Raw genomic sequence first — 19,114 nt, 5'->3', positions numbered from 1 at the left:
GCCTAGCTCACAGTAGATGTTCAGTAACGTTTGTTGAATGCAATAGAAAGGAGTCAAATTTACCTTCCTCTAAGCTGTAAGAAACAATTGAAGAACATGTGCTTTAGAAGCAGAAAGATCTGAATTTTGGGGCACCTGGGTGGCACAGCGGTTAAGCGCCTGCCTTCGGCTCAGGGCGCAATCCCGGCGTGATGGGATCGAGCCCCACATCAGGCTCCTCTGCTTTGAGCCTGCTTCTTCCTCTCCCAGTCGCCCTGCTTGTGTTCCCTCTCTCGCTGGCTGTCTCTCTCTCTGTCGAATAAATAAATAAAATCTTAAAAAAAAAAAAAAAAGAAAGATCTGAATTTAAATCCAGCCTGTGGCATTTATTGGTTGTGTTCTCTTGGGGAAGTGGACTAAGATGTTCTGAGTCTCGATTTCTTCATTTATAGTATGAAGAAAAGAATGCTGAAAACATCTCATAATGTTGGGAAAATGACATAATGTGTGTGAAATGCTTAATTACAGAACCCAGTATATTGTTTGTGCTCTATGAGTGGTAACTATTGCTATTATCATTATTATTTTTTAAGAGTTTTATTGGGACATAATTCATATATAATACAATTTACCTAAAGTGTACAATTCTTCGGGTTTTCATATATTTACAGAGTGTGCAACTACCACCAAAATCAATTTTAAGAACACTTTTATCACCCCAAAAAGAATCCCCTTATCCCCTAGAAGTCATTCCCCATATTCCCCAAACACAACCCCCACCAGCTCTAGACAACACACTCCTCTACTTTCTGTCTCAATACATTTGCCTATTCTGGACATGTCCTGTAGATGGACTCATACAATATGTGGTCTTTTATGACTGGCTTCTTTCCCTTTAAATAATGTCTTCAAGGTTCATCCACATGGTAGCACGTATCCGTATTTTATTCCTTTCTTTTTAATTGAGTTGTAAGTGTTCTTTATATAATCTAGATACAAGTCCTTTATCAGATACATGATTTGCAGAGACTTGCTCCCATTCTGTGAGGTGTCTTTTCATATTCTTAATGCTGTCCTTGGAAACAGAGAAGTTTTTCATTTTGATGAAGTCCAGCTTACCTACTTCCATTTGTGCTTCTGTTGTCGTATTGAAGAAAGCTTTTCCTAATCCCAGATCCATGAGGACTGACTCCTATATTTTCTTCTAAGAGTTTTCTAGTTTTAGCTTTTACATTTAGGTCTATGACCTATTTTGAGTTAATTTTTGTGTCATGTGAGGAAGATGTTCAACTTCATTCTTGTGCATGTGAGTGTCCAGTCATCCAGCACCATTTATTGAAAAACACTTCTTTTCCCATTGAATGTCACACTTGTCAAAAATCAGTTGGCCAGAGATGTATGGGCTTCCTTCTGGACTCTCAATTCTAGTTCTCTGATCTATATGTCTCTCATTAAGTGTAATACTGTCATGATTACTGTGGATTTTGTGGTAAGTGTGAGTCCTCCAAATTTGTTCTCCGTTTTCAAGGTTATATTGCCTCTTCTGGGTCCTCTAATGAATTTTTCTTTTCGGTTATTGAACTTTCTGACTCCAGAATTTCCATTGGTTCTTTTATAATTTCTCTTTACTGAGATTCTCTCCTTAATGAGACACTGTCATCAGACCTTCCTTTACATCTTTAAACATGGTTTCCTGTATTTCTTTGACCATATTTATAACAATTGTTTTGAAGTCTTTGTCGGCTAAGTCTGACATCTGAACCCTCTCAAAGGTAGTTTCTGATGCCTGATTTTTTTGTTATATATAGGTCATACATTCCTGTGTCTTGGCCTGTCATAATTTTCTTTGAAAACTGGATATTTTAGGTAACCTTGGAAATAGATTCCTCCCCACACTGGGACTTGCTGCTGTTTGCTTGCTTACTTGTTTAGTGACTTGGCTGGACTAGTCTAGTGAAGTCAGTTCCTTCATAGAGTATTCTCTAATGTCACTCTTCAGAGGGTACAGCCTTGGACATGTGCTCAGTGCCTCTGGGATGACAGTGGTCTTAACAAGACTTTGTCTCTTGGGGCGCCTGGGTGGCTCAGTCGGTTAAGTGTCTGACTTTGGCTCAGGTCCTGATCCCAGGGTCCTGGGATGGAGCTCTGGATTGAGCCTGGTGTCAGGGTCCCAGCTCAGCAGGGAGCCTACTTCTACCTCTCCCTCTGCCCCTCCCCACACTTGTGCTCTCTCTCTCTCAACTAAATAAAATCTAACAAAACGAAACAAAACAAAACAAACCCCAAAACCAAAAACCCACAAGACTTTGTCTCTTTACCTGATTTCTCTGTTAAGCTATCTGCCTCCAGCTGTTAGCCTCCACCAGCTGCTGGCTGGTTACTCTACTGGGTTTAACATTGTCCTGGGGCATAAACTGCTCTGCAGTCTTGTCCAACTAAATCTGGACCCCTTTCCAGGGGTAGTCTTTGAGGCTTATTCTAACCAAGAGGGCTCTCCATAGCTGTGTCTTTCCCTAGTTCTCTCCAGTATACAATAGCCAGTCGGCGGTTTAACTTCTTGCTCAAATGGAGCTCCCAGACTCCTCTTAGCTGTTTATCAACAAAATTTCCATTGTTTTTGAGAGTACCCAATGCTTGACGTTCCCCACACTGTATTCCAAATAAAGTCAGTTTCCTTTGAGCTTTGGAGCTCTCTGTTCTTATGGCCTGCTTCACCTCCTAGGCAAAATGACTACTCCAGAACATGGGGCACGTGGGCAGGGACAGTGGCCTTCTTATCTTAGAGTGACAACAATGCTTTATGAACAGAGTGCTGGACAAGGGCAATAGACTTTACTCTTGTTGGCTTGCCATACCCCCCGCCCCCAGAATCTCTACCTTGTGAGCAAGCTGGGGCAAAGGTGATTGAGGCCCAGGTATTTTCAGCCTGTGATGTCTGGGATAGAGATTATGCCCTATGAGTCAGAGCTAGGTAGAGACAATGAGCACCAGTCCTCTCAGCCAATCTTGCTTGGAATAGAGCTTTTGGGGTGCCTGGGTGGCTCAGTCATTAAGCATCTACCTTTGGCTCAGGGCGTGATCCCAGCGTTCTGGGATTGAGCCCCACATCAGGCTTTGCAGCTGGGAGCCTGCTTCTTCCTCTCCCACTCCCCCTGCTTGCGTTCCCTCTCTTGCTGGCTATCTCTCTCTCTCTCTCTCAAATGAATAAATAAAAATCTTAAAAAAAAAAAAGGAATAGAGCTTTTGCATATGAAGCTGGACAGGATGAGAAAGGCTGGCAGCCTGTCCTTCTGGGGGGCGCTTCTGAGAGCGGAGGGAGGAGGGAGCCCTGTGTTCTTGGCTCCCAGGCGGAGCTGGGACAGGAGAGGGGAGAAGAGGTTTGAGAATCAAATGTCACTGACTCTCATTGTTCTCACTGAGATTTAGTGACTTTAATTGAATAAAATTTATTTTTTTAAAAGATTTTATTTATTTATTTGACAGAAAGAGACAGTGAGAGAGGGAACACAAGCAAGGGGAGTAGGAGAGGGAGAAGCAGGCTTCCTGCCAAGCAGGGAGCCCCATGCAGGGCTCGATCCCAGGACCCTGGAATCATGACCTGAGCCGAAGGCAGATGCTTAATGGCTGAGCCACTCAGGTGCCCCTTGAATAAAATCTCTTAATTTGCTGCGTGCTCTTTTTTTTTTTTTTTTAAGATTTTATTTATTTGAGACAGAGAGAGAAAGAGAAAGCGAGAGAGCTGAGAGAGAGCACAAGCAGGGAGGAGGGGCAGAGGCAGAGGAGAGAGCAGGGAGCCTGATGTGAGCTCCATCCCGGTACCCTGGGATCATGACCTGAGCTGAAGGCAGACACTTAACCAACTGAGCCACCCAGGCTCCCCTTGCTGTGTGCCCTTAAGACCATTTTCAGAGACTGTGAGTTATGGTTTTGGTTTTGATTTTTTTTCTTTAATTTTCACCGGTTACCACTGTTGCCCTGTGGAGAGGGTTCATGGAGAAACTCATGCCACCATTCCAGAAGTGAGGCGCTCTGTTGTGATTATTTATCCTGAGGCAATAGTTTAATCAGTCTGGTGGCAGTGTTCAGGGTGATGAATAAGTAGGAGAGACGGGCGCCAGGTGGAAGAGGCGGCGGGCTACTACACTGGCTCAGGCATAAAGCACTAAAGGTCTGAACGTGTCGGAGGGAGTAAGGACAAGAGTGGTGTAGGAACAGGCAGATTCATCAGGATCTCCCTGCAGATTAAATCTGGGGTGCGGGGGGTGGGGAGGAGGGAAGGGTCAGAGAGGACTCCAAAGTGATTCTACTATGGAAGAGGATGGGCGCATCTCATGTAGACCTCTTGAGGTCGGGGTAGCAGATCTACTCGAGGGAAAGGGTGAATAGTGCATGTGACCAGGAGAGTAGGACTGGAGAGTAGGCGAAAGGTCGAGCTTTGTAGACAAGGAATTTTGCCGCCACACGTTTTGCATAACACTTTGCAAACGGTGCCCACACACGAGATAGCAGAAGTCATGAGAATAGATAAGTTCCAGAGCGAGAAAAAAGCAGACCAGGTCACCTTAAATGTGGGAGGACAGAACTCTTGGCAGGTAGGAGTGAGGGAGATTGAGAAGTTACCTCAAGAAGGGTAGAAATCATGAGAGATAACACTAACCCTTACGAAGAGCCAAGCACTGTTTAAAAAACTTGACAGGTTTTCTTATCTTTAATCCTCACAGTAATGCCACAGGGTTGGTATCCTTATCCCCATTTTACAGATCAGAAAACTGAGACCAGAGAGTTGAATTAATGGGCTCACACAGGTGGTATGCAATAGAGCCCAAATGAAAACCTAAGCAATCATGGACATACATAGCATTCATTCCCAAGCGTGCACCCAAAGAAACACGCATATGCCAATGTCCGCGGTGGCGCTATTTGTAATAGCCTGAGAATGTAAACAGCCCTCATGTCCATCAGCTCTAGAATGGGGATACACGGATTGTGGCATCTTCCTATTCAAAGGAATATGATGCAGCAGGGAAAATGAAAAAACCCCTTTGCTAGAGGCAACAACACAGACACAATGTCGGGCAAAAGAAGCCAGTCACAACAGAGACCTTGTTGTATGAGCCTACTTATATTAAGGCAAAACAAATCTATAGTGTGAATAAGCCAGGTCACCGCTGTGGGGTAGTAGAGACTGGGAGAGGGCATGAGGAGGGGGTCCAGTAATGTTCTGTTTCCTGATCTGGGTGGTCGTTACACAGGTGTGTTCATTTATGAAATTTCACCAAGCTGCACACTTACCAGTTCATGTACTTTTCTGTGGATAGATAACACCTCACCACAAAGCCTGCTAAGACAGAAGAAAGCAAAAGGGAATGAGCCCATATGATCGAGGACAAACCCTTTCAACCACGGAGCTGCCAAGATAGCAGCTGTCCTGTTTCCTCTTCAATGAATGAAATGCAAAGAAAAATGCAGAGGGGAGTCCATAAAATTATACACTTAAAAGAAATTCAAGAGGCAGATTGACCAAATGCAACATATGGGACTTGTTAGCATCCTTATTAAAAGAGACTGGGAAAAAATAAAAATAATGAAGCAGAGACTGAACACATTGCATCTCAGATGACATTAAGGTATATTAATTGTATTGTGATGATTTTTAAAAGGCTTTATATTTCAGAGGTACATATTGACATGTTTATGAGTGAAATGATGTGACATTTGGGATTTGCTTCAAAATAATGTGGGTGTGAGTGTAGAGATGAAACCGGATTGGCCAGGACTTGATCCCTGTTGAAGGCAGGAGGTGGTTCCCTGGGTGTCACTGTACTTACTTTCTCTCTACTTGGGTGTATATGTTTGAACATATTTTGAAATAAGAAGTTTTTCTAAATAAAGATTTTGTTCACCTATTTGACAGAGAGAGAGTGAGCAAAAAGCAGGGGTAGCAGCAGGCAGAAGGACGGGGAGAAGCAGGCTCCCCACTGATCAGGGAGTCCGAAGTGGGGGTTCGATGCCAGGACCCCTGAGATCATGACCTGAGCTGAAGGCAGACGTTTCACTGACTGAGCCAACTAGCGCCCTGTAAATAAGAGGTCTTTTTTTTTAAAAAGTAGACAACTAACATTCAGTGTGCCCGCAGTCATTGATGTCCATTGGCTCCATATTTTTAAGTTTGTATCTCCACTGAGATGGACGGAGGAGAGCGCAGGCCCGCGGTCACCGATACCAGGGGAGGAGGGAATGTTCTTGCGGTGCCCATGGCTATGGTTCTGCTTCTCCCCCCACTGCTCCACTGGAATGGTTCTGGCACAGGTCACCATGACCCCCACTCACTGCCACACCTAGCAGTTAGTTTCTAGCCCCCCTACTTGACTTTTGGGTGGCCCGGGACTAGTGGCAGGTGCCCCTGCTTTTCCTTGCCTCCCTGTCAGTCTGCACTTCAGACCCTTTTCCCGAGGCTGACCCAGCCATGCCTTCAGGCCCCAGGCCTCTACTCTTCTCCCCCATACACTCCTCCCAAGTGGTTTCGTCCCCTCCTAGTAGCTCTAGTTGCTGCCAGGCTGTCTTTCTGAAATGCAACTTTGATCACCTGATTCCCTCGTTAAAACCCGGGAGCGGCTTCCCATCCCCCAGTGACCATGTTCTAACTCTTTGTAGAGGCCCAGGAGGGCTTTCAGCAACTCTTTGCACCCCCACCTCCTTTCCAACTACCTCCCAGCCCATTTCCTCCCATCCCCCTTCACACCTTCCATGTCCACCGGTTACATCACCGACACTTCTGGAATGTGCCATGCTATTTCTTGCTCCCATACCTCTGACTCCATCTGGGATACCTGCCTGCAGACTACCTCACCTGGAAAACTCTACTCATCCTTTGGGACTCTGCTGCAGGGTCATTTCATGGGGAAAGCCTTTCCTCATTTTCCTGTGGAGTTCATTCATTCATTCAATCATTCATTAATTCATTCAAAAAATATTTATGCTCGGGGCCCTGTGCTAAGCTTGGGTGCCGAGGTAAAGAACCCACATAGTTCACACGGGACGTCGTGGCTCTTATCTCACCAATAGTATTGACTTCCTTATATAATAGTCACCAGCCACTCCTATACCTACACCCCACCTCTGCAGGTCAAAGATAGTGGCTCATTCATCTTTACTCCCCAGGGATAGTAGGCATTAAAGGTGTTTGTTCAGTTGAATTAAAGGAGAACAGTCACTGAGAAAAGGCCTTTGGGTTTGACTATCCAAAAGCTCTTGATAATCTTTGGGTGTCTATGTGGTAAAGTTCTGGATCAAGGGTAGACAGAATAAGCCCCTTCCCCCCTGGAAACAAGATGGCAGCAAGACTGAGTGATGGGGGTGTTCAGAGTATTTTAAAAGGCATTGGGAAGAGCCAGTAGGAAATAGACTTCAGATGTTGCTGAGGGCCGCCTGGCTGGCTCAGTGGGTGGAGCCTGTGACTCTTGATCTCGGGGTCGTGAGTTCAAGCCCCGTGTTGGGTGTACAAACAACAAAAATAAAATTTTTTAAAATAAATAAATAAAGAAATCTTAAAAAAAAAAAGTACAAATTCTCTAGGTATCCCACCCGGGTTTCAAATTCATTAGGTTTGAGGTCATGCCTAGGTCCCTTTTTTAACCCCCCTCCCCCCGCCCCATAAATCTGATGATCAGTGAATTTTAGCGACTACCCACTGCACGATGCTGCCTCTCTTTAGAAAAAGGAATTTTCTGAGTATTCTTTTCCAAGGCACCTCAGAAGGTTGCCTAAGGTTGCCAGATTTGACAAGTGAAAATACAGAACATCCAGGACAACTTGAATCTCAGATAAACAGGAAATCAATTTTGGTGTAAGAATGTCCCAAATATTGCTTGGAATATACTAGTTATAATTATTTTAAATAGTAAAAAAAAATTTTTAGTTTCGTGTATTTACTCGTAACAACATTTAAATTCAGTAAATTTGGTCAATTTAAATTTGGTAAAAATTGCTAAAAAATTATTATTGTTTAAATTCAATTTAAGCTCGAATGGAACTGGGTGTTCTGAATTTTATCTGGCAACCATACTCACAACAGTCCCGGAGTTTCAAGGAGAAATTTGGCATAACCTTAGGGAGAGGAGGAAGAGGCAGAGCTTGCCAGGACAACAACAAGAGATGGATGAATGAATGGGTGAATATAAAAACCACTGTGTCACGCCATCTCTGTCAGCTTAAGCTAAGTTACGCCCAAGGCTGCAGAAAAAGGACTCTGACGTCTCAGTGGCTCACAACCCCAAAGGTTTATTTCTTGCTCACGTTACATGTCCATAAAGGCCAGCTGCACCCCTTCTTTGTTCTGTGACTAAGGCTCATGGGAGGCTTCAAACTAGGGCATTCCTGGCCTCATGGAAAAGGGATAAAAGAGAATGGTTGGCCACAGAATGATTCTTAAAGCCAGCGTGACCAAATGTCCCATTTTGTCCAGGACTAGGGGTTCCTGGGACACAAGACATCAGTGCTAAAGCTAGGGTAGTCCTGGGCAAATCAAGATGGTGGCCACCCTAATAAAGCTTCTACTTGGAAGGGATGCTGGTCACTTGTGCTCACATTCCATTGGCCAAGAGAGTCACATGACCAAGTTTGTCATCAATGGGGCGAGCACTTATAAGCCTCACAGAGAGGGGCAGTGAATATTTTTATTACTAATACAATCTTCCACAAAAAACCAGGTGGGAAAACCTCACAGTCCCCTCTTTAGGAAGAATATAGAACAAGAAGGATCTCCAAGGTGGCAGAGCCAAGGGCCATGAAGGACCAGAGCCTAAGGATCTCCCCTCTCCCTGGGAGCAGGACTAGGACCTCATCAAGAAACACTCCTCACACCCATGATCGGTAACAGCCTAGGGGAATTTCAAGATTTCCATAGACCAGTGACTACTATGTTCCCCATTCTTTTTTTTTTTTTAAGATTTTATTTGTTTATTTGACAGAGAGAGACAGCGAGAGAGGGAACATAAGCAAGGGGAATGTGAGAGGGAGAAGCAGGCTTCCTGCAGAGCAGGGAGCCCGAAGTGGGGCTCAATCCCAGGATCCTGGGATCATGACCTGAGCCGAAGGCAGATGCTTAACGGCTGAGCCACCCAGGCGCCCGTATGTTCCCCATTCTTTCCTTTCTAAATGGATTGGGATTACTCCATCCTTGTTCTTCCTCTGTCCATCATAAGGAATGGATACGTATCTTTTTGTTCTAGATCTCCAGATCTAGAGAAACCACATTCAGACTTGATGTATTATGAAATACTGGACTTAAAGTTTGGTGCCATGGTTAGATGAGAATTTAAGTTGTCTCCTGAGAGGAGTGAGTTTATTTTGCAGAAAAGAGGGAAACAAATACTTGCGACCAATGGGGAAAATAGGGGTAGATTATGTTATTATCCAAAATATCTGTTGCTCCTCCAGGGCTACTTCCTTTGGGACCCCTACCTGTATGAGGATTATATCTGCAACCCCACTGACCTTAGGCTTAGCCATGTGACTTGCTTCGGCCAACAGAATGTAAGTAGAACTGACACAGGTCACTTCTGAGCCAGAGTTTGAAGAGCCAGCCCGGCCCACCATCTTCTCTTTTCCTTCTGCGCTGAGATTAGCCATGTTCCAGACAGAGGCTGCTCCTTCAGCCTGGATCCCAGAGCAGAACGGCAGCCACTCCACAACAAATATGTAGTACGAGTGCGAAGGATGTGTCTGTAGATGTAAGCCACTGAGATGTTGGTGATGTTTGCAACCACAGCATAACTAAGCCAATCCTGCCAGGTACAAGAGTAAATGAGCAATATCGCCTGAGAATACCTCCGTATGATTCTGTTTTTGCAAAGTTTGCAAACAGGCAGAGCTGAATAGTATATTATTTAGGAATAAACCTGGGGTGGCAAAATCATAAAGAAAACAAGAGCACGATTAATGCAAAATTCAGGGGGTGCCTACCTTTGGTTGGGGGTAAGGGAGACATACAATTTAAGAGTTCTAAACTATTCGTGTTATATTTTCTCCTTTGTGTGTGAATTATAGAACTTAAAGAAAAAGAAAGCAAAGGCACAGCAGATTGTGTTTGCCAAAGATGGACAAATAACTCCGGTCTACGTGTTCTTTTAGAAACTTGCCACTCTCCCACACCTTGACCCTGGGCAACGGTATGACCGCCTCCATCAATACACTTATGGCAGGAGCAGTGCTGTGTAACTCCTGAAACTGGATCGTGAAAATGCCATGCACTTGTGCTTTGCTTTCCTGGACACCTTCTCTTGGATCCCAATGACCAGCTAGCTCATGGAAGCCCACACTAGCCCATATGAAGAGACCACGTGTAGGTGTTCTCTGGCTGACAGCCCAGCTGCAGTTCCCGCCAACAGCCAGCATCAAATGACCAGACATGTGAGTGAAGACACCTCCACGTGATTCCAGCCCCCAACCATTGAGATATCCTCAGCCTTCTAGTCTTCCCAATAGAGCCCCCAGACATCAGGGAGCCAAGGCACCCCTGCTAGGCCCCGTCTTAACTGCTGACCTGCAGAATGGATAAGCACAATAAAATGGTTATTTTATGCCACTAAGTTTTGAGGCCGTTTGTTATGGCGCAGTTGATAATTGACACGGTTAAAACACGCACACACGTTTTGAAAACGGTTTCAGTTCCATACCATAAATCTCTCTCCCGGGGCCCTCCTAAAGTGAGGTCGTGTATGTTGGGTCCCATACTGCCCACAGAATGTCCTGCAGGGGGAGAAGACAGAAAAGACCCCGAAGCCTAGGGCCGGGGTCTTTGAGAAGGAAATTCTCCCTTGTCCATGGTGAAGGAGGTGGAAGGCTGCTCAGTAGGTGTGGCCGGAGAGCTGCCCGGAACTGCGATCCTTGCACTCTCTCGCTTACTCCTTTACAAGTTAATTCATTCACCCAACAACTGCAGGTCACCTAGAGTGCGGAGCCCAAGGAGCCACGCGTGGTTTGGCCTGCCTTGGTGGTCTGGACCCTCAGAGCCAGGGGGTGGGGGGTGCGGGATGGACAAGCAGAGAGTTCACTGCGGAGTGGTTAGGTGTACAGGGCGCGGTGGAATTCCAGCCAGGTTTTCGAGAAAAGAGCTGAGGCCCCTCAGTCGCTTCAAACCTCCCTTCTTTGCCAAGAACCGACACCATGGCGGGAGTAGAGCAGAAGCTGCGGACCTTCGGCAAGTTCACCCCCGGCTGCGCGACCCGCGAGCGGCTGCGGCTCACAGCGCCTCCCGGCTGGGCCGTGGCTGCACTGCCCAGGCGCCCCCGGACAGCCCCCCGCCCCAGGAGCCCCAGGTGGTGAAGGCGCACCTGCAGACGCCCCTGTGAGCGGCTGGGCAGCCTGGTAGGCGTCTATACCCGCGAGACCTTCGACCAGGTGGAAATCCAGCCTGGAATGATCGGCCACTACCTGGGTGAGTTCTCCATCACCTACAAACCCGTGAAGCACCGGGGCGGGGTGGGGGTGGGGGGTTGGGGGGGTGGGCATGGGAGCCCCCTTCTCTCCTCCCGCCTCACCCCCTCAAGTCTCCTGCTGGGCTAACAAAGGCACAGACTTCTCTAATAAAACAAAACAAACCTCCCTCCTCGACCTACAGAATCTGGAGTGGAAAGAGTTGTGAATCTCAACAACTTTTGCCTATTTATTATTCAGACTCCAAACTCCCTGAGCCCTGTGAGCTCACAAGGGCCGAGCTGCATTTTCCAGAGGGCAAGGCATCCGGAGGAGCAATGACTACCTACTGCAGCTGGGCGTGTCACCCGTGACCGTGTCCTCAAGAGCTCGGCTGCGGGACACCAGAGGGAAACACTTCATCCTGGGTTTTGCTCAGTCTCTCCTGGCCTGCCACCAAGAGGTCCCACTCAGTGGCTCAGCACAAGTGTGTATCCAGCACTCCTGTTGTGGATTTGGCTCTGGGAAAGGACTCTGACACCTCCTGTTTACTTGTCTGAACAGAGAGTAGTGTCCTGCCATGCCCCAGAAAGGATACAGGGCAGGAGGATGGCTTGCTGACAAGAATGCCCAGGGTAGGGGCGCCTGAGTGGCTCAGTTGGTTAAGCGTCTGCCTTGGGCTCAGGTCATGATCTCAGGGTCCTGGGATTGGGTGGCATGGGGGCTCCCTGCTCAGAGGGGAGTCTGCTTGTCCCTCTGCCCCTTCCCCTGCTCACGCAGGCACTCTCTCGCTCTCAAATAAATTAATAGATAAAATCTTACAAAAAAAAGAATGTGTCCTCCAAAAAGATATGTTCAGGTCCTTACCCCTGATACCTGTAACTTTATTTGGAAGTAGGGTCTTTGTAGATACAATCAAGGTAAGGTGAGATCACACTGGGTTCGGGTGGGCCCTAGATCCAATGACAGGAGTGTCAGGTGTAGAGATTGCTAAAAAAAATAAACTTAAAAAAAAAGAGAGAAGGGAAAGGAAATTTTGGATAGAGAGACATAGGGAAATAGGCCCTGGGACGACAGAGGCGGGGGCTGGAGTGACGCATTGCTAGCAACACTAAGGATGGCTGGGAACCGCCAGAAGTTATTAGGCGGGGACGAGGTTCACGGAAGGGAGCCATCCTGCCCGAACCTGGATTTTAGCCGTCAGGACTGTGGCGAATACAGCTCTGTGGTTGTAAGCTGCCGGGTTTGTGGTACTTTGTTACAGCCGCTGTTCCTAACTAATACACCCGGGGGGAAATGTTGGATGTTGCACGACTTTAACCCTTTCCAAAAAGAGAATAAAGAGCATAGTGGCTACACACAGACACTTGACACAGACCAGATCCGAATTCCAAATTGATCATTCACCAGCCAGTGGCCTTGGATGCATGACTGAACCCGAGTTGCCTTATATGCAAAACTAGTGAAATTTGTTTTTCAGATAATCTGTGTAGAGTGCCGGGAACACGGCCAGCATGAAGTAAATGGTAGCAAACACTAGCACACTAGCCCAGACTCCATGCTCTGCGATCACCAAGGGAGCTTTCCTTTTGCACAAGGTCTTGCAATAGGACAGAAGCAAGAAGGAAAGGATTTGCAGATGTCTGAGGATAACCGAAACTATAGTCTGGATAGGAGGGTGAGGTAAAGGGGGGACTAAAACTTCTCCAAATAATCATGAAAAAGCCTATATTCATTTGGGATAGCAGAAATTGTAAGCTGTTGTGTTTTTGGGTTGTTTTTTTTTTTTTAACATTTTATTTATTTGGGAGAGAGAGTACAGAGGGAGAGGGAGAAGCAGACTCCCCACAGAGCAGAGAGCCCGACGTGGGACTCGATCCCAGGACTCCGAGACCATGACCTGAATCGAAGGCAGATGCTTAACCGACTGAGCCACCCAGGCGCCCCGCGTTTTTAATTAAATGTCTCCTCGTTGTGCATTTTAAAAAATGGTGTCTGAGATCACTGTTCTTAGAGACGAGTGTTTGTGTATTTATTTTGTCCGAGAGTTATCTACAGGTGGTCAGGAAAAGAATCAGGAAGACCTAAGCACTACCCGAGAGGAGGGGTCTCCAAAGTGGTGAGCTGGGGACGCCAGAGGCCACCCTGGGCAATTCTGCTGCAGCCCTCCAGCATAGTGTTCCTCTAGACCCGTTATTCAGATTTCAGGAAAATATACTGTGGGAAATTATTGTTCCTACAGATTTGCCCTAATGGTTGGATGGGAATGGGGGTGGAAGGGATTCTAAAGTGATACCAACCTTGGGGGGGGGGTTCTTTGAAGGAGGTGGAAAATCACACCAATGTTGGAGGAGGGGTTCTCTCAGAAAGAATTATATATACATTTTTTTAGTAAACTCTACACCCAACACGTGGCCCAAACGCATGACTCTGAGATCAATAGTTGCATGCCCTATCGACTGAGTGAGCCAGGTGCCCCAAGAATTAGATATTTTAAGTCCGTAAAGAAAGGCCAGGAACCATGATAGCCCTAGCACCCTTGTTCTTTTATCCTGTAAGCGCATATTAGAATCTAGTCTTTTGGGGCAGAGGATACATACCCATATGGTAAAATGATGGAGAAAAACATGGGAATGATTAACACAAACTTCAGGGCAGTAGACCCTCTGGGGGTGGAGAGACCAATAAGATGGGCCAGGGCCTCCAGGGGGCTGCTGTGGTTCTGAGAATGTTCTATTTCTTAAGCAGGGAGTGCGGGCACAGAGATGTCTGTTTTATTATTATCCTTCAAGCTTTATATATACATTATATCCTCTCATATGTGATATATTTCTCAACAAAAATCTGTAACAATTGTTCATCACCAGGAGGTTTATTAAGTAAAAATTTTGAAACAATCAAGTGTTTATTATAGCGATCTGGTTAAATAACTTATAGAGTATACTGTTTAATAAAATACTAACTAGCCATTAAAAATAATACTGTAGGGGCACCTGGCTGGCTCAGTATGTGACTCTGGATCTTAGGGTTGTGGGTTCGAACCCCATGTTGGGTGTAGAGATTGCTTAAAAATAAAATATTTAATAATAATAATAATACTGTAATCTTACTTTATTGATGTGAGACAATGTCCACAATATGTTAAATGAAAAAGGCAGCTTAAAATTACTTATGTACCAAGTGCCCATTGACAGATGAATGGTTAACAAAATGTGTACACGTTGGAATATTTATTACTCAACCTTAAAAAGGAGGGAAAGTCTGACACAGGCTACTACGCGGATGAACCTTGAGGATATTACATTCAGTGAAATAAGCCAGCCACAAAAAAACACATACTGTGATTCGATTCATATGGATCCTTAGAGCAGTCAACTTCACAGAGACAGCAAGTGGACCGGTGGCATCCAGAGACTGCGACAGGAGGGGAGGAGGGAGTTAGTGTTTCGTGGGGACAGAGGTTCAGTCTGGGAAGACGAAAAAGTTCTGGAAGTGGAGGGTGATTTAGAACAATCTAAATGTACTTAATGCCACTGAACCGTGCACTGAAACGGTTAAAATGGTAAATTGTACGTTTTGTATATTTTGCCGCAATAAAAGACAGCTATATGTAGACTATGATTACCTTCCTCCCTCCCTCCCTTCCTGTGTGTGACAGAGAGAGAGACAGAGACAGAGAGAGAATGTATAGGAAAATATCTGGCAGGATTTATATTAACATGTCCTCAGTAGTTATCTTTTGGTGTTTGATGTTCAGGTTACAAATGATCTTTATTTTCTTCCTTACACTTCACATTTTCTATATATTATGATATTCGGCTATGAGTAAGTTTTACTTGTGTAATCAGAACAAAATAAACCTGATTTAAAAAGAAAGCAGGGGTGCCTGGGTGGCGCTGTCGGTTAAGCGTCTGACTTTTGATTTCGGCTCAGGTCCTGATCTCAGGGTTGTGAGATCCCGCCTGGAGTCAGGCTCTGGGCTCAGTGGGGAGTCTGCCTGAAGAGTCTCGCCCTCTGCCCCTCCCCCCACTCACTCTCAAGCAATCAATCAATCACTCAAATCTTTAAAAAGAAAGGGATCCCATGTTCTATCAAGAAACATTGTGACTGACATAGTCAAATGAACAAGATTTAAAAAAATTAAAAGGAAATGATTCTCCAATCAAAGTGACTCATCCAGGAAGCAGTAGAAATCAATAAGGGGCGATGGGCCAGCCTTAGATCTCTTCTTCGACCTAGTCATGCCCATCTTCGGAAATGACCCCATTCTCCTCTTGCCAGCCTGAGAAGCAAACCACCAGCCCGAGTCCATTCCTAAATGGGTTTTTAAGAAAATCACTTCCTTGACCTCCTCCAGACTTAGCCCTGGTGCCCATCACGCCCAGTCTGAACGAACCACAACGCTGCAGCCCCTAAACACCCTTCTTCACAGCTGTGCTTTTTCTTGGACCTCAGTATGGCCTCGGGACTCCACTTTCCTTTCAGCTCTGGGGTCCAAAAGACTTCCCTCTTCCTATTTGTGTCCTTTATCCTCCAGAATTCGTGCCTTAAAAGCGCAGGCTTCGGCGGTCCCTGTGAGCCGCAACCTTGAGAGTTCCGCCTGTTCTTGCTCCTAACTTGCTGGTGTGGCTTTGGCCTGAATACCCGGTGGGACTTAGAGTTAGGGCTTGCAGAGACAGCCCTTTACTCAGCTGGTGAGTGAAACCTTCCAGAACAACCATTTGGCAATATGTAAGAAGGCCCTGAAAATGTTCATAGCCTTTGAGACTCTGACCTTCTAATTTCATTTCCAGGAATATCTCCTTCAGAAATGAAACTGATGGACAAGGATTTATGCAGAAATATGAATCAGATCATTTAAATCAGCAAAACAATAGAAGCAACTTAGATGTCTAAGCGCAGAGAATTGATCAAATCATGGCCTAGGGGAATTATGGACAGTTGCATAGCCATAAATATGTTTGCAAAGTATTATTAACATCATGGAAAAATACTCTTGATCAGAATTATGTGTTTGGTATGACTTCTAGTGAAATAAAAAAGGCAGAGAGCAAAAATAGGAAAGAAATATGTCAAAATATTGATAATTTGCCTCTGGGTAGGGAGATTATAGAATTTCCCCCCACCATTTGTCTTTAGACTTAAAGTTTTTAAGTGTTCTACATGAGTACAAATCACTTTTAAAATCTGAAAAAAAAAAAAAACTCCAAAAGACTTCTCACACGTAGAAGAAAAAATAATTAAATTACACTTGAACTTGGTATCCTAGTGTGCTATGGTGATTTGTAATATGAAACATATATTTGGTCATCCTCCATGGTTCTGGCACAGAGCTCCTAAAATCATTGGAATTTCCTAAGTAATGAAAGAGGTCAAAGTATCCTGTGTGTGTGTGTTAATGAGGTGACTTTGGGAAGCACCTAAGTGTGGGGACTGGTTTCCAGGGGACCCAACCATGTCATCAGAGAGTTGGAACTTACGGTCCCACTCTCCAGTCTCTGGGGAGGGGAGAAGGGCTGGAGATTGAGTTCAATCACCAATGGCCAATGATTTACTCCGTCATGGTAGCTAATGAAGCCTCCATACATACCCAAAATGAGGGGATCCAGAGAGCTTCCAGGTTGAGGAATCAGAATGCTTCCATGGGCAACCATGCCAGACCCCAAACTCCACAGGGACAGAAGCTCCTTTGTTTGGGACCTCGCTCTAAGTATTTCTTCATCTGGCAGTTGACTCGTATCTTTTAATATCCTTTGTAATAAATCGATAACCTAGTGGTAACCAGGTTTACTCCTGAGTGCTGTGAGCTGCTCTAGCAAGTTAATAGAACCCAAGGAGAAAGTCATGGAACCTCTATATAATAGCCAGTTGGTCAGAAGTACACGTAAAAATCTGGACTTGTGATGGGCGTCTGAAGGGGAGGGCGGTCTTATAGGACTGAGCTCTTTACCTGTACAATCTGAGTAGATAGGGTCAGAGCTGAGTTGAACTGTAGGCACCCAGCTGGTGTTGGAGAGTTGCTTATTGGTAGTAGGGAGACCTCCACCCCCTCGCTACATATACACACTGGACTTTGAGATCCAGAACCTTTTACCTGAACTGCAAGGTTTCCAGGTCTATCATTGAGAACTTATATTTTATCTTTTTGTTGATGTAGTGGGAGGGGTTCCTATTCCTTTTGGGGTGGGGCTGTGGGCAAATAAGCCTGCAGGTTTTTGAGATCTGTGCTCTCCCTTACAGATCTCCAGTATAGAGGAAATGGCTGAACAAACCCTTTGTTTGGGGGAGTTGGAGTTGAAAAGCAGGCCCTGGGGTTGTTCTCAGGGACCGGAAGGTGGGGCAGGATTGCTTTGCTCAAGCCACATGCCTCTTGGAATGGGAAGGGCTGCCTGAATGCCTAAAACACTGGCAACCAAGAGCCACGGCATTGGGAGCCTGGGAGGGGCCCCCAAGCTCATGAAGGAGGAGGAGGCTGTGTTCCTTTGAGGGTTCCAGGGGGGCTGGGCCCCTGTGGCTGGGAGGAGGCATGGCAGCTCTGCAGCAAGAGACTCAAGTTCCCCCTTTCTCATTAAGAGTAGAGTCTGGTGGACTTCCTTTGTGGCAGATTCCTCTCTGATGGCAGCCTGCCCTCCTACCCCGTTTCTGCCCCAGTGCTCACCATCTCTGGGACGGTGTCTGTGACTCTTCTGCCATCTTGCATACCATAGGCTAACCAGTCACATTTCTCAAGCCCATCCCTACAGGAGAGTCAAATTCTCCAGCTCTTATGGTTTGAGGAATTTTCCCCCTTTAACTTATCCAAATCATTGTATGCTCAGCATGGTGACAAGAGACCCAAGGTTTTCTTCACAAGTTGTGTTATGACCATCTGACCAACCTTACAAATTTCAATCAGATTTGTGGGTTAGGGAATTGGAACAGGAAGTCATCTGTAGGGTCCCCCCAGGAGAAAAATAAAAGCCAGCTTGGGGGTCCTCCAGGTCTGGGGATGGCAGGTGGTCAGATGGTGCCAACTTGCTCTAGGACACATATTTTGTTGAGGTTGCTGGCAGGGGCCTGGTCTGGGTAAGAGAGGGACCCTCTTCCTGAATGCCTTAGCCATATGGGTACTGGTGGTGGAGGTCCAGGGGCTCAAATGAGGCTGAAGGGGTGTGACCAGGTATAGCAGAGAAGGGAGCCCCTCCGAACAAGGGGAGCATGACCGGAGGTGCCGGAGAGAAGAGAAAATTTCCATTTGGCTTTTCGAGCTCCTTGTCATGTCCCCAGAGGACAGCAACTTGGCAGCTATCCACGTGCCCGATCCCTAGTCTTTCTTCATGAATTTTTTATTTCAGGCAAAGAGCCTTATCTCTCACTGGAGCTGCCTCAGGAGCCTGCTTTCCCATCAGCTGGAGACTGGGCAAATGAAGAGTTGCATTAAGACGCAAATTATCTGTCCCTAGAGAAAGGAAGGGCACTCTGTGCTTTTGAAAGGACGTCTCCTAGCCCCCCACCCCCGCTCCAGTTACTGTAGGCCTCTATCGTCCGTATAAATGTTAGGTTGCTATTTGTACCGCAATATGGTTGAGGGCTCAGCGAGAAAGGTTTTGGGGGGCAGCCACTGTGGTCTCACCTGTAGGGCGAGGTCTTTCCTAATGTGCCACCCACTGAACACGAGGGATAGCCACAGCAGAACCGAGGACCCAAGGGGAGGCTCAGCCTCTCATGATTCAGATTTCTG

The sequence above is a fragment of the Ursus maritimus genome, unplaced genomic scaffold (assembly GCF_017311325.1).
Source record: "Ursus maritimus isolate PB19 unplaced genomic scaffold, ASM1731132v1 scaffold_27, whole genome shotgun sequence".
NCBI classification, from domain to species: Eukaryota; Metazoa; Chordata; class Mammalia; order Carnivora; family Ursidae; genus Ursus; species Ursus maritimus.
The sequence above is the reverse complement of the archived record's forward strand: the minus strand, read 5'-3'. Positions refer to the sequence as shown.